Genomic DNA, 16,323 nt, shown 5'->3' with positions numbered 1-16,323 from the left:
GGCTGCGTGCAAATCGATGCCCCAGACATGCAGAGTGGCCCGCTGAGGCCAATGCGCTGGCTCCGGTTTCAACGAACGCCCCTCTCCGTGTCCTATTTCCTCGCCGTAGACGAACGATCTCTCTCCCATCTGAACGAACGTCGTCAACGATACGGACGCACGTCCAGAACTGACTAGTCAGGAACCGACGTGAGGGGTCGCGTGAAGCTGTTAGTTTGTGCCGTTATGAGGACGCATGTGCAGGCGGAGCCAGAACGGTCGTTCGTCGAAAATTTTCGTCCATAAAAGCAGCTACCATCGAACGGATCGGCGGTTCGCCTGTCCAGTGGGCACTGCGTCATTCTCACTGGGACCACTGCCGGAAGCTCTCTTAGGGTTTCTTCCATGGTGCTTTGGCGGTCTTGAGTAGTATACTTAGGCAGTGGTTCAAGAGTAGCTTTTGAGTTGTGATGCCTGTAGAGTTGTGCATCTCAGGTGCCTCAGTGCCATTTGGTCAGCTTGGCACTGCTCTGCTCTCTTTTTCAGTACACCTTCTTTTGTCTTGCAACATGGTGTTGAAAAAGGTTGAATTTGAAGCTGTACATGAGTTATGGATTTGGACTTGCCACCCAGACAACCATTAGGAAAACCCCTGTTTGATGAGATGGTGTGGAGACCATTTTCACCAGGCTATGAGCTCCACAACTAGCACCTGTTTCTATGTCAAATAAGTTACTTCTTTGGATGCACAATCTGTGTATGATTGCAAGCATTTGTTGTGTGGGTGTTCTGTAGGCTGTTGAATATGTGGCTACTTAGCATTTTTCACCTTTTGATAGGAATTGATTGGATGAATCACTAAATGAAAAAACATGCATACATAAAATAAAATAAAATAATATATATATATATATATATATATATATTGTTTGAAACTTGGGATGTTATTGGGCCAAACATCATATTCAAATCAGTCTACTTGTATTTAATTTTTAAAAAATTGTGATTCTTTGTTGATTGTCATTGATCTCATCATAAGAGCAACTTCATATTTCACAAACACAATATATATATATATATATATATATATATATATATAACTCTTTAACAGTTATGTAATGTTTCTTTAAAAATGATTAAATGGTGTTACCTACTATCTCAATCTAACCAATTGTAATGGGAATGCTTTGAACATCATATGAGTATCCAAGTAGTCACATGCCCAGATAAAACAAAATGACAAAATAACAAAACAAAAACAAAATAACAAACATGGTTGTATATGTCTCTTAAATTTTTAATTTTAAAATAAAAAAATCTTTAAGTTTTATTTCAATTTTTATTTTATTTTTCTATTTTTAATTTTATGTTTATTAGATTGACATTGTCATAAAATCAAAGAGAATTAAATAATGAAATAAACACAAGACATAAAAAAAACATAAACTTATAATAGAACTTGTATAATAAAACGAAAAAATATATAATAAAAACATGATAGTGTAAAAATTTAATGCTATACAACAATAAAATATTTTAAACATAAGATTATATATACATACTTCAACTGCAAAACAAAATATTATAATTATTAATAATTCAGTCAATAATTATTAATACAATTCAAAATACAATAAATAATCATTCTGATTTTGATTTTACTATCCAATATACACTTTTAATTTTCTTACTTGTGTATTATATTTTTCTTTAATGCATCAATATAACATATAACATATATTAAATTACTTGAAAATAATATTATATATTATTTAAATTCTTCAAAAAAGTTGACATAGTTGACATTATATGAATATATATTTATCTATCTATATACATATAAATAATTTCTTATCATATTAAAAAATTATATATATATATATATATATAAAATTATACTCATATATCTATATTTCTAAGATAGAAAAAAAATATATATAATATTTTTTCTCAAATACAAAGATATTAGACTTTTAAAGTAAAATTTGACTTTAATAATAGTGAAGATGGCCTTGGTTTATTTTTTGGTAATATCATTTTGTAAATTTTATTAATTAGTGGTATATAGTTTACATGATTGTTGTTGATGAAAAGAGTAATTTTTTTGGATGACTTCAACTTGTGTTCAATAATAGAATATATGCTAAAATGCTTAAGAAATTTTGATTTACTTTTTCCATTCTAATAAATTCAAGATATTTTTATCTTAGATTTTATACTTAACTTATAAAAATTAAATTACTAATATATATATATATATATGTATATATATATATTCTTCAATAATATCAACATTATAGTTAAATTAATTTATTTACTAGATTTTAAATTATTGAATTAATTAATATACATATTTTTATAAGACCCATTAATCTAAACATTACTTAATAATAAGAATATATTATTAATAATTTCAGATAAAATTCAATATATATATATATATATATATATATATATATGATTGAATGCTTATTATGAAATGCTATGATTTTATTATTAATATTTTATTATATAAATAAATATTTTTAAATTTTAATATTATCAAATTATATATTATGACTATAATTGGCAAAAGAAGTATTTTTTCAACAACAAATTGAATCAAATTATTGAATAGTATTTTTTTCAACAACAAATTTTTATGAGATCACATAAAAATCCTATTCAATACCAAACTACTAACTTCTAATATCTTTTTGTACCAAAATCTAGATATCTCTCAATTACACTATTGGATTATTATAAAATTTTACATACACTTATCACACCTAATTAACCAAGCACTCTCAAATTTTGAATTGTAGATGTAATACCAATTTTATGAACTAGCTAAGAATGCTAGTCCTAATTGTATTGCATAAATCCCAAGTTTTGAATATAAATCCTAACTTTGAATAACAATCGTCAAGTCCAAACAAATCCTACAAAAACCAATCTTATGTCTCTAAAATAAGCTCCAAGCTAGCTCTCAAATCTTAATCATTCATCTTCAAATGAAACTCTGTTTTGCCCTAGGTCATCATTTTAATAGCTAGAGGTCTGATTTTGACCCTGTGTCAAGGACAAGAACTCGATGAAAAAACAATTCAGACAAGTAAGCCTTCACTCAAAGAGAGGTAACAAAATATATATAAACAAGTATATATATTGAAAGAGAAACTGAAATGGCTATTGCCAAAAGACAAGAAAACTAAAGACCCTTGAAACTAGACTAGAAGCAAGAAAGGAGTTAACAAGAGTGAAGAAGCCTTCACTCTTGTCTCTATATATACTATCTATCTAGGGGCTACGTGGCGACGTTCTATAGGACCTCTAATATGTGTTGACTTTGTAGGACACATGCCTTGACTTACAAGGCAAGTTTTTCTACGTGTGGGCCACATAGTTAGCTTGATCTTCAAGCTAACAACATGTGTGGCACATGGCCAACTTGTTGACCACGTTTCTAATCCAAAAAGTCAATTAAAGATACCTATGAAGTCAAAGCAGCGTCTAAGAAGTTTTTAGGAAGCTTCTATATTAAATATTATAGAATTAACTTATTTTTATCTACTTTTACTTACTTCTACCTATTTCTATATGTAATTATTAGCTTACATGATTATGGCCGTGACATTACCCTCCCTTCTAGGGACGAGTTCCATGAAGAGCAGTCATCATATGTTGAGGAAATCTATGATGCGACGAATTGTATTCGCCACATACTCTGATCTCTGTTCTCTTCGAAGATGATTGATAGGGCCTTTCAACCATCGGTAGTGTTCTATACCAGGGCGGGAAGACCACCCAGTTATTTGATCATTGTTGAGGCCTTAGATTTTTTTCTTGAATTTTAGATTTTGTTTGATATCATCGATTGGGTTTTTTTACAAATTAAAAATCAATTTAAAAAATCATCTTATCTGTTTACTAATTAAAAATCAATTTTGTAAAAAAAGTTTGTACAAAATAATCTATTAAACAAAAAAAAATGTCCCAACTTTTGGTTTTTTGGATGAGAGATTCTATTATCCGAGCCCACCCCGCCTTTCAACAGTTACAATGCAAGAATGGAGAAAGAATATGCAATGACTAATATATATATATATATATACATATTTATTGTACCCTTTGAGTTGTTGTGCCTATATGGCAACCAATAGGAGTCAGCCTTACGAATTGATGATGTTTTTGCAGAGGAAAAGCCAATAACAAAATGTGTTATTGAATTTCAATTTCATTGGACATTGCTTTGTGCCTTCATCATTTATTGTGAATAATGAAAAAACTTATAGCCTGTGGCATCAATCAACTTTGTTGATTGATCGAAACATTTCTGACTTTGTGATAAGTCTTAGCATTAGTATGAGTTCGTTGACTACATAAGGGCAATCCTGCATTATGGCAAAAACCGCAATAACAACCAATACTCATCAATTGTTTAATATCCCTCTGAATTACTTTCACTAATTCCAAATCAACAAAGTAATTTTGACTTATTATTTTGATAATTCGGTCAATTTGATACTTAGTTAATTTATTAACTTTAATATTATCATTTAGACCTAATTGATTACAAACTTAAATTGCTTTTTTAGGGCCAAGTTCAAAGATTCGAGTTAAAGCAATTTCTACTTATTCATTCAGCACTAAATTAGTTCTTAAAATATATGACATTTTTTTTTTTTTTTTTTTTTTTTCTTCCTTATTTCTTATGTAGAATTTTTCTTTGATATTTTATACCTTTTCCTTTATAAAACTTCAGGAGGTTTACAACTTTTGATGCTGGCAGCAAATTGAGTTACTTTTTGATGATCTATTCTAGTACAACAAATAAGATTAGGCTTGAAGCAAAAAACATGAACTGCAGACATAACTTGAAGTCAAATCTCATGACTAAAGCTTAATTTTAGATATAAAATAGAGCATTGTGGATTAGTATTAGCTTTGTATCCAACTCCAATTATTTCTAAAAAACAAAATAATTTGGCTTCCATAAACTTGACTTAATTTTTTTTATAAACTTGGCATAGAATCTTGCCATTGGTTTTTCGTACTTCATGATCACATATCAAAGCCCACTTTGAAGTCGATAAGATTCTTTATTAAATACTAAGCCCTAAACGAGTTGTTGATGAAGAAATTAGAGATTCTGGTTCAAAGATTTTTTTCATTTTATTTTATTAAATCTATTCCAAAAAAATGATATTTTAAAATAATTCTCAACCTTTTATTTGCTTCTTTATAAAATTTGTTAATAGAAAACTTGTAGTGTATAAAATAATAAAAAATTCTTGAAAGAGACATAAAACAAAAATAGTAGACACCTTGATACTAACAAAAACAAGCCTTTTATTCTCTTTTTATTTTTTTGAATAATTAAGATAGGTAGGCCCTGAGAACTATACATGAAAGCTTCTACTTCATACAACTCTAGTTGATTAGTAGAGGTACCATTGTTGGGTATTTATGGATGTTTTCAAGGCATTCATAATTCATCTTCAAATCTAGTATTTGCATGATTTGCTAATAGTAAGTGGCATGCAAAGATTAAATGTTAAAAGCATGCCAGCTGCGACCTTTTGACCAAGGTATAGATTCACCAGTTATCTATTGTATACTCACTCTCTTTATAGACTACACGCCAGTAATAACACCTGTGGTAGACTCTGGAGATATTTTATTTATAAGCATTTTGCGATCCTTCTAATATGAACTCTGGCCTTTGCTTGGGTGTAAAACTCTTATTTCACAAGATTTAATCATTACGTATTTGAAAGTTCTTGTGTTGAAAAAGCTCATTGAAGTGATGGAGGTGATAGAGTATATTTTCTATTTTATTAATAAATACAAGCAGATACATATTTTCTTGTACGCTCATTTAAGCATACTACAGGAAACATTACTTCCTTGTTTGCTTATTACGATGGATGAGATTTATGCATAATTTGATTAAAATCATGTATAATTCTAACAATGGAGTTGTTCTACACCATCAACTTGTGCACCTTGGTAGGCAAAGAGTAACTACATTTTGTAGGTTAGGTAGGATTGTGATACAGTAATGGTTTACACCCAGCAAGATTTTGTGGAACTTAAGGCGTAGCTTGTGGTTTCAATATCCTTCATCTTAAAGGACCTTGTTTTTTTATTAAATTAGAAGGTATCTTTGGAATGATTATTATTTTATATAATCTAAAAACTTCCATAATGTTGGAATAATTCAATTTTAACAACAAATCTTGATGTAATAAATTTTTGTAATGAAAATAGAGTCTATTTGGAGTGAACTTAAGTTGGCTATTTTTTTTTGTTTTGTTTTTTCTTTTTTAATTTTAGATAAAAATGAATATAAGCACTGTACTTTATTTGATTTAGAAATAGTGGGTGTTATGTGTTCTTTTTACATAATAAAAAGAAAAGCATAAAAGGACGTAGTAGCAAGCTTTAGATTAGCTTTGTAACCCAAGAAAAAATGGTTTTTTACTTTTTGTAATAAATAATTTATTTTATTTTAGCCCAAAATCCTTAGTTCTTTACATAAAATCTTTGACCTCAACGCCATGCTCTTCATAATATTCATTCGGAGAAAGCTTAGAAAAAAAAATTATTTTCTTTTTTATTTAGCCACTTAATGAAGAGCCGGGCCTAGCAATGCCCATGAAAATAAGAGCTGTGTAGGACAAAACTTCGCTATGTAATTTAATCTATTACATGATTCACCTTCTAGGCTACAAACAAAATAATCATTTTAGACTTGAGGCCTTTGGCTTTAAGGCATTTTATTCTATTTTACAGGCTAAAAATAATTTATTTGCATTACAAATAAATTGTAAGTTGTACCCTTCTTTCATTCCAAAAAGCATAGTAAAGAGTAATATATAGATATTTATTACTTTTTTTAGGTTTTTTTTTTTTTTTTTTTTTTTTTTTTTTTAACTTTTGGACTATATAGAATCAAAGACCATGAATTATTTATAATAATAAATTTCTTACTTGCTTTATGGTTTCAACACTTCTACCGTCTTGATTACTTATTTGTTTTTAAGCCGATAATAGCCATAAGTTTCCAAAGATTCCTAGTCTTTACAAAAAAAAATTGCTTAGCTCCACGCCTTTTGGCCTTGCTATTTACTAATCAATTAAAACCATTGAAAAAACTTAGTTGACAAACATAGTTTGTGTGCTGTTAATGTGGCAGCTTATTACCTATTTGACAAACTCACACCATCCATTTCAAATAAGATTTGTCCCTCTACCACATAAGCAATCCAACTTGTAGAATTTTCTTTTCCTTTTTTTCATTCTAACTTCAGTGGATTTACTGGTAATAGGAATATCTACAAAAATTCTTACTTATATCTGACCATTTTTTCAAAATTCTTTGTTTATAGAACAACGTGCTACTTCAATTGCTTAATATGAGATACGACCAGCTTCACAACTTTTTATGCCATATTTTCCAAAACAAAGTTGTGTACCGTTTGCTTTACAACCCTTAAATCTGCCTTTTTGATACTTACAAAATTTTATATGTTTTGGATATAGTACAACTTGTCCCTTTTTTATATTAAAAATATTAAATCCATACTTTGATACCTAAATTCTATAAAGAGTAGATGCTTGTACTTTTGCATAATCAATTTGATTAAAAAATACATGTAAAGAAGTTTTACCATACTTTTTGTATTTAGTTTCAGTAATTTATGTGCCATTTAAATGGCATAAATAACAAATATAGATTCCCTTAACATATTGGTATTTTTCAATTTATTAAAATGTAGATCTACAAATTTGTCAAAATGATTTTTTTTTTTTTTTTTTTTTTTTAATTTCCAAGATATCTCTTGAGCAATTAGAGAAGTACTTTGATAAATAGAAGCTATTTTGACTGGCCTAATTAAGATATTAGTTTTTTTTATTAGATAAGAAAAATTGTATTTTTTTTAATAATAATAACAATTGAATAAAGAGTGAACTTTCTTCCATTTAGCATCTCTTAAAATAAAGAGAGCACTAACATTCAATATAGATTAGGATTGATGAATTGGCTTTGTACTTTTTATTATGTAATTATTAGCTAATGGCATGCCTTGCTTGCGATGGATTTGAAAATGAAGCCTTAAAATGTTTTATTTGTACAAGCAGTAGAGGGCATTCTAGTGTGGGAATATTTGTGCTTGAGCAAAGCTAGGGAGTGTTGTGCATAGAGCTAAAAGCTCTTTTGTGCTATACATCTTTATCCTTCTAGAATTACTAGCTTCAGAGGAAAGTAAAACTAAATAAGCCGTTTGGATGTTTGAAGAAATTTTGGGTCTATTTTTTCTTGCAAAGTTCACTTTTTTTGCTTGGCAAATAAAGTGGGTAGAACCTCATAAGGCTTTGACATAGGAGCCTTGCACAATTTTTTCCATATAAGTTAAGCCTTCTTTTTTCAAACAAATGCTTTTATTTAAGACAATAGAGTGCATTCTTTTTTCTAAGCTATCCTCTTTCTTTTTTGCTTCTTTTAGCATATATCTGTTTTATGTCGCCAAATTGAAAACTATGTTAACAATAGGATCAAATTGAATTCGGTTCTTTGAATGAAAGAAGTATTGCATGACCAAATGATTTAAGGAAGTACACATAGCTACAAAAATGGTCTGTCAAAATACGTCACTAATTTGGTGCAAAGAGCCAAAACGAGAAAACACATAGCTTTTTTTTGATATTTTTCTCTCATCACTCTCCAAAAGAACATTGTTCTTCAAAGAAGTAGAGTTTTTGGAAGCCATCTAAATGCTAATTCAAAGTAATTGATCAATTTTGTGCATTAATGGTAACCTATCATCATATCCATAGCACCAACTCTTGACTTCATTTTGTTGTATCTCTGTAGTATCATCAATATGCCTAATCAACTCGACCAATTGTGTTGCCCTAAGGCCTATGTATCTTGACCGACTAAGTTGATCTAAAAAAAATACACAAATGAATGTCCTTTTAGGAAAATATTGAATAATAAACTTACCAAGATAAAAGCCAAACATTTTTTCCATAGGTGGACGTATTAAATCAAAGTAATCTCTAAAATTTACATCTTGATATAAAAAAATTTCATAATAATAATCACTAAATTAGATTGAATCTGAACTACAATTCAGATTCAATCTCATTGAAATCGGATTTATTTTTTGTGCCATAATTCACTATTGTACTTTTTTTTTTGTCTTATTTTTGTTTTTGAGGTCAAAGCTTTCTTCCCAGAGGAAGAAGGTTTTTGCATAGAAGCAAACTTTCTAAATTTATAACCAATCATTTCTTCACTAATTTTTAAACCAACAGACTCTTTTCCATTATAAATTTGTGCATAGCAACCAACAAATTGAGGCAAAATATAAGATCTATATGATCAAATTTTCCATCTGATCTTTTTTTGCTTAAACAAGCAAGCATCCATAAAATAGCATTTTCATACCGATCATTTTATAAACTAATTTTTTTGTTCTTACTATTGTTTTAAATCTACCTTTGGCGGGCTTTTTCCAAGGTGATACTGAAGGTCTACTTCCTTTCATGCATCCTTTATCTCTTCCATGAAGATGATCCACTAGATTCAGAGCAACATTTTAAACAATAGGATGTTTGTCTTATCATTGACTTTCTTCTACTTTGTCAAGCTTATATTTATTATGATAAAAATTGGACACTATACTGATAGTAGCTCAACATTGAGAATCTATGAGTTCGTCAACACCCAAAGATAATCACATGATATATTGAATATGATATCAAACATAATATATTAAAAATAATATATTAAAATATGAGTTCGTCAACACCCAAAAATAATCACATGATATATTAATAAGAAGAAAGAAATCTTCAATACATGATACTTTGAATTAAATTTGCTTCTTATTAATTCTTTATTTCTTAAGTACTACAAATATAATTGTTGGACAATCTACTTAGCTACCAATTTTTTCATCCTAAGTGCTTCTTTTTTGTTTTTTGCTTCAATGATAGAGAATTCAACTCACTCTTCACCACTTTAATATTTAAGGTGCAAAATTCTACTATATACATCTTTAAAAAAGTCATAGAAATTAGAATGCAATTGAATTAGTCATGACTTTTTTTCTATGGTATTGAAGTGATAATTTCAGAGGATATCTACATGCCATTACAAAGCCACCAACATCCAATCATTGCCGCCCAATTTATAATATTCCTTAAGAATTTTTTGCCACCTTTACCACAATTGAACAAACAAGAAAGAATGCCATATAAAAGAAAGCAAAAATTAAATAGCACGCTAACTCACCATGATTCTCGATCTCGCACTTCTACACAAATATAATTATTAGTGCTATAAGGTAACATCGTTGTATTGTAATATGGCTACAATAAAAAAAATGCATATATATATATATATATATATATATATATAATTTAATATACAATAATCTAAGAATTACATTATTAGATTTTAGTTGGTTACAAAATATAATTAGATTATTAGTTTAAAATAGTTAATTTAAAAGGCCTATTATTGAAATTGATTTAATATTAATAATAGTTTTTATATATTTAAAGCCACCTTTAATTGACATTAGTGACTTTTGAAATCTTATTTGTTTTTTTATTTGATATTTAAGATACATACTATACAAAACTTACTAGAAAAAAAATTAGAGAAGGATTTTTGTGTAAAAAAAAGTAGTTAGGCCAAAAATATGAATGAATAGAGATGGATGATGAAAATCTCCATTCTAATTGACCAAAATTCATGTCCAATGGACTTCAAGGAGATTGCCGAAGTCTTATTAGGAATTAGGATTATTCTTTTGAGGCATTTTGAACTTAAAAGGCTAGAATTAGAAATTTTACGTTTTTGGCTATGTTTTGGTGGAAATGTTTTGTGATTTAGAGTTTTTATGAAAGAATAATAGGTGCTCAAAATTAAGGTGTTAGTTTTATATCCATTGTCACTGTTTTGGACATAATACAAATGTACAAAAAACAATAAAGGATCAAAAATTATAATTGAAGAGAACATCTTTTTGGCTACACTTTTCATGTATTTTTTTGATGAATTCTAATCTAGAATAAAGGAGATATAAGAAGTTGAAGTGAGTACTTTCAATCTAAGGGTAGTAAGAGATCTAATTTACTAGTAGTTGTATTTTGAGCTATATCTTGAGCAATTTGATAAGATTTTGGCTAAAAATTTCCATAAATATGTATTATTATGCTAATAAATTTTATATATAAATTTATATCATTTTAATCTTGGATTTTTGAAATATATAGAAAATTGTGCTTGGGTGCTTATAAATTAGGATTTAGAGAATATGCTTGGATTTCTAAGATGCTAGATAATTGGAAGTAGATTTAAAATTTATTTTTTATGATAAATCTTAAGGATAAATTCTAGATTATCTAGAAATTTGAAAAAAATTAAATATTTTGATCAAGAAATATGAACTTCTAAAATTTAGAGAAAAAAAATCTTTTGCAAGAAAAAAAGTATTTTTAAAGGATTTTGCTACAATTTAGATATTTTATGTAAAATAAAGAGATTTTTGGAAGCCAAGACTTTACATATATGTTAAAGATGAAGATAAGAAGCTATAACAAAATTAAGGTATAAAGATGGATTTTTATAAAAATATTATGGATTTTCTTTGAGGTTATTGAAAATCAAGCTTACTAGCAAAATGAATTAGTTATGATTTGGTATAGCAAAGGATGTTAGGGCATTTTTAGATGCTTTAGAAAGCCTTATGTATAAAGCTTCTTAAATATAAAAGGATTTTATTAATAGACTATCTTTTGATACTATTATATTTATTTGATCTCTATAATAAAAATACATCACTTATTGGAACTTGTTCAATAAGTTAAAGCTAAATTCTCTTAGCTAGGTATCCAATGTATTCCCATATAGAAAATCATGTCATATAACAATATAAAAAAAATAAGGAAATATCGTCAAGGGTTTCCAAGAACTCCATGGTGCATAAGTGAATAATCCACACCTCTAATTCAGCTTGCCAATATTGTATTGATTGATTAAAACCTCTAACAAAATACCACCGTAGGTTTGCCTAATATCAAGTTCTATATTGATTATGAAGAGAGAGATCTTCAATTACAACCACCTTATAGCAACATATGCATGTTGGAAGAAAAAAGAAAAAAAATCCAAAAAAAATCCAAAAAAAAAAAAAAAAACCACCATCTCAATTTGATTTTATTATAGAAATAATAATAAATAATAATAATAATAATAATAATTAATTGAAAGAAGGGACTTTGGATAACGAGAGTCCTTTTGAGAAAAAGGCTATCATCATTCAAGGATAACTTCTTGTCATCTTGATCGCCTTTATATATATATATATATATATATATATATTTCATTTTTTTCTTTTCAATTTTTTTTCTTCTTCTTCTTTTTTTTTTTTTTTTTTTTTTTTTTTTGATTCTCTTTTTGACTTTATATGTTTTAAGAACTATAAATTTTTTTAAAAAAATCTTTCTTTTTTATCACAAGGAATACTCTTCTTAGCCATTATCTAATGTTAGATACAAAAAACATCTCCAAGATAAAACTTTGGCTCATTAAATTCTACCTTAGACTACATATGAACTATTAGTAATATATTTTTTACTTTTTTCTAAAATTTCTACTATTAAGTCACAAAATGTGTGATTTTAAATACAACAAGAGAATTCTTTATACTAAATACTCAAGTAAGTCAATTCAATGGTTCACATTATACTTTCTTAGTATATAATGACTATTCTTTGTAGAAATTCTCTTAGAAGAGAAAGCAATGTCATGGATATATGTATATATATATATTTTGTGAAGAAGTGTTAGATAGAAGATAAATATAAGTAGATTTCATATTATCTTATGGCAAGACTTCTTAGAGGCTTTATAGACTTGTATTTGATTTTATACATGTTTGTAGTTGATTGATAGGTTTGAAACTTGGCCAACAAGTTAGTCAAGTGTTACATGTATAAATAACTTTTAGTACAAGCTAATGATATTGTGTGCATATTGAAAACTTGCCTTGCAAGTTAAAACACGTGTCTCATAAAATTAGACACATATTAGAGGTCATATAAGATGTCACTACATAGCTCTTAGTTGAATAGTATATATGGAGGCAAGCATGAAGCCTTCTTCACTCTTATCAATGCCTTTGTAGTCCTTAGTCTTGTTTCAAGACTTATTAATTTTTTTTTATCTTTAGCAATAGCCATTTTAATTTAGTATTAGACCATCTTTGAGTGATTTTTCTATCTTTTTGAGTGACACAAGAATATGTTAATCTTTTAGTTCCATAAGATTCATATTCTTGACACCAATACATGTTTAACTTACAAGATATATGTCTAATTAGTAAGACAAATTTTACAAGTGCACCACATGGAAAACTTCTATGAAGAGTGGCTGAGCTATTGGCCAAGTTTTCAACCTTCTAATTTCATGTTAACAAGTATAAAATTGAATCTGCATTTATGAAGCTTTTCTACTAGACATTATTTTAAAAAATATTTCTATTTATTTTTCTTTAATTATTTTAAATCTAAATAAATTCATATTTTTATAATATTTTATTATAAATTATGTAAAATAGCTATAATTGATAGAAAATTTATCTACATAAATTGCTTATGTATTTTTTATATTTTTTTAATAAATTATAAAATTTTAAATAATAAAATTTTAAACTATCTAAAGTTTCAAAGAAAATTATTTTTCAACTTTTAAAAATAAATTAAATAATCTTATATACATAAAAGCAACATTATTAGATTTGAAGTTTTATTTCAAATTTAAAGTGTTTTTTTACATATGTTTCTTATTTAACACATATTATGTAGTTTTTTATATATACTATTAATAATATGAAGTAAATTTCAATTCAATTAGTTTAAAATTTCAGATATTAAATTTTAAAGATAAAAATAAATAAATAAATAATAGTAGGATTTTTTATTCTATAATAATTTATATACATTTGTGATGAAAATATTTTTTACACAAAGAACTGATATTTATATTAGAAAATTTTAGTATTCAATAGTTTTTATTGTGAATTAATTTTTATTATCTTATTTATTACATTCTAAAATATCATCTAAATAGTTGTGCATTCATCGAAAAAGTAGTTGAGTATATTATCAAAGATTGATTGAGCAATTACAAAACAAAGATTACACAAGGAAATTTCATGATTTTTTAAATAGTATATAATAAGAAAATTTCTAGGTAGACACAACCCTCTTCGTGCCACAAATCCTCACAAATACACAATAAACTCTTATTTATATTAAAAAGAAAATTAAAATATTTTTTTAATAAAAAATTATATACATGAATGTAATAAGCTTTTTAAAGTAAATTAAAGAGTTGCATAAAATTTATTCTAAATTAAAAAAAAACAAAACAAAACAAAAAATTGAAATTGTATCAATTTTTTTATATTTGAAACTTATAATGTTGAATCTGTTTTTAATAAAAAATAAAGATTACACTTTTGAAGATAGATAAAATAATTTAGAGTTATAATTTATACAATCTATTTAAATGCTATATATATTTTTTAGGACACATCATTACAATAATAATAATGAAATAGTTGAAACTTTAATTGTATTATGATTTTCTATGCAATTATGACCACATAACCTGATTTTATTTCAGGGGTTTTAAAAACAATGTCTCCAAAAGATATTCATTAACTACCCATAACTTCTATAAGTGGTATACATTTTTACAAGGACTCTCTATTTCTTAATATGGGGCCATAGAAACTAAATAGATTTTTTCTCCCCCTCCTACAATGTGGAAGACATATATATATATATATATATATATATATCATGGCTAAAACTGATAGCAATAATAAATTTCTAAAATTTGAGGTAGGAATTTGGATGTTTACAGAATTAATTTAAACTTATTCGGTTTTTTCATTATTAAAAATGAATAAAACTAAACCAAACTTGAGCTACAAAATGGACAAATGTCATTAACATTGTTTTGTAAACTAAGTGTTTTATTATAAAAAGAAAAAGCAGAGAGACATAAATGTTTGTTACTTCCGTAAGGGACATGTGTTTTGAATCATTCTTCACGTCTTTTAGTATATATATATATATATATATATATAGATTTTATTCCAATAAAATATTAAAAAAACTTGCTATATATAAGTTAGAATTCAATTGAATGTTATTAATCTAATTTTTACATGAACAATGGGTTAGTGTAGGTGGGTGCCTTTAAAACCCACAAGCTCACAACCCAACTCATGTAAGTGTTGAACAGCAATGTCCCAGTTTTTGTTAGTTAGTTTGTTTGTTATTGTGTGTTAAAGAATTTTACTCACTGAAACCTTTAGCTCTAGCCCTAGGCCTAAGATCCTAAACTGTAGACATGTGACAGTCATGGAGTGGGCTTTCTGTACTGAGTTGTATGGGAACAGTAAGAAGAAAGAAAAAGAAATGTCTAATATTCTGATGCATACCTGATACTGTTGGCCGGGTCAGGCCAGGCCTGGGCTGAAGTTTGTGGGTTGATTACAGGTCAAACAATGATGCATGTACGGTTCTGCACTGGAACTGTCCTCCCAGTTGAAGGGGCTCTCACACACTTCTGGCTTGTAGGTGCATGTTGCAGGACGGATTTTGCTGAGGTCACCAGCAAAGGAGTGTACCCACCCACCTCCTCCCCCCCCCCATAAAGTAAAAGCAAAAGCTTGTGTGTGTGTTTGAGAGAAATGGAGAGAAAGAGTACAGCATCCCTGTCAATCTGCCTTTTGTACCCCATTCATCCACTAGCATAGGGGCCTCTTTCAGCTGGCTCTTCCCTCTTCCCTCTTTCCACCCCCCTCCCCCTTTGTGGGCCTTCTTTCATCTACCATGTCATGTCACCTTTCGGTGAGTCCATGGGCATGGCTCCTTCTATCCATCTGCAACAATAAGGAAAAATGATGAGGATTAGGGTTTCATATGTTCCCCTTACATAGAGAACATACATGACTGGGGTCAACTAAAATCACCAAATTCATTGATTGTCCATGATGGATGCTTGAGCAAAGTATTAATAATTTGCAGGAATATTGAATCTTGGGAGCAAATTCTTGATTGATTTTTATGTGACAAACGAATGAATGCTTCCTCCTTGTGTAGAGAAAGCCATGAAAAAATGAAAAAATAAAACAAAATACAAGTAGGCCTTCATGTTTAACAAATTTATTTATTTATTTATCCCAAGAATATTAGGCAGGGTTGAATGACATATTGTTTTAGTGTGAAAGTAGTGCATGAAATCTACATGGAGTTCATAAGAGA

At 27.9% G+C, this 16,323-nt stretch overlaps 1 long non-coding RNA gene across 1 annotated transcript; it reads right to left on the bottom strand.

Moving 5' to 3' along the window:
- Positions 1-3,959: 3,959 nt before the first annotated feature.
- Positions 3,960-10,164, bottom strand: LOC149987714 (uncharacterized). Its single transcript, XR_016506586.1, has 2 exons — positions 4,702-10,164; positions 3,960-4,352 (listed from the first exon to the last, which is right to left on the bottom strand). It is a non-coding gene; the product is annotated as an uncharacterized LOC149987714 (long non-coding RNA).
- Between the last annotated feature and the right edge of the window lie 6,159 nt (positions 10,165-16,323).

The sequence above is a fragment of the Physcomitrium patens genome, chromosome 15 (genome assembly GCF_059467195.1).
Source record: "Physcomitrium patens ecotype Gransden chromosome 15, ASM5946719v1, whole genome shotgun sequence".
Classification (NCBI taxonomy): Eukaryota; Viridiplantae; Streptophyta; class Bryopsida; order Funariales; family Funariaceae; genus Physcomitrium; species Physcomitrium patens.
The sequence above is the reverse complement of the archived record's forward strand: the minus strand, read 5'-3'. Positions and strand labels throughout refer to the sequence as shown.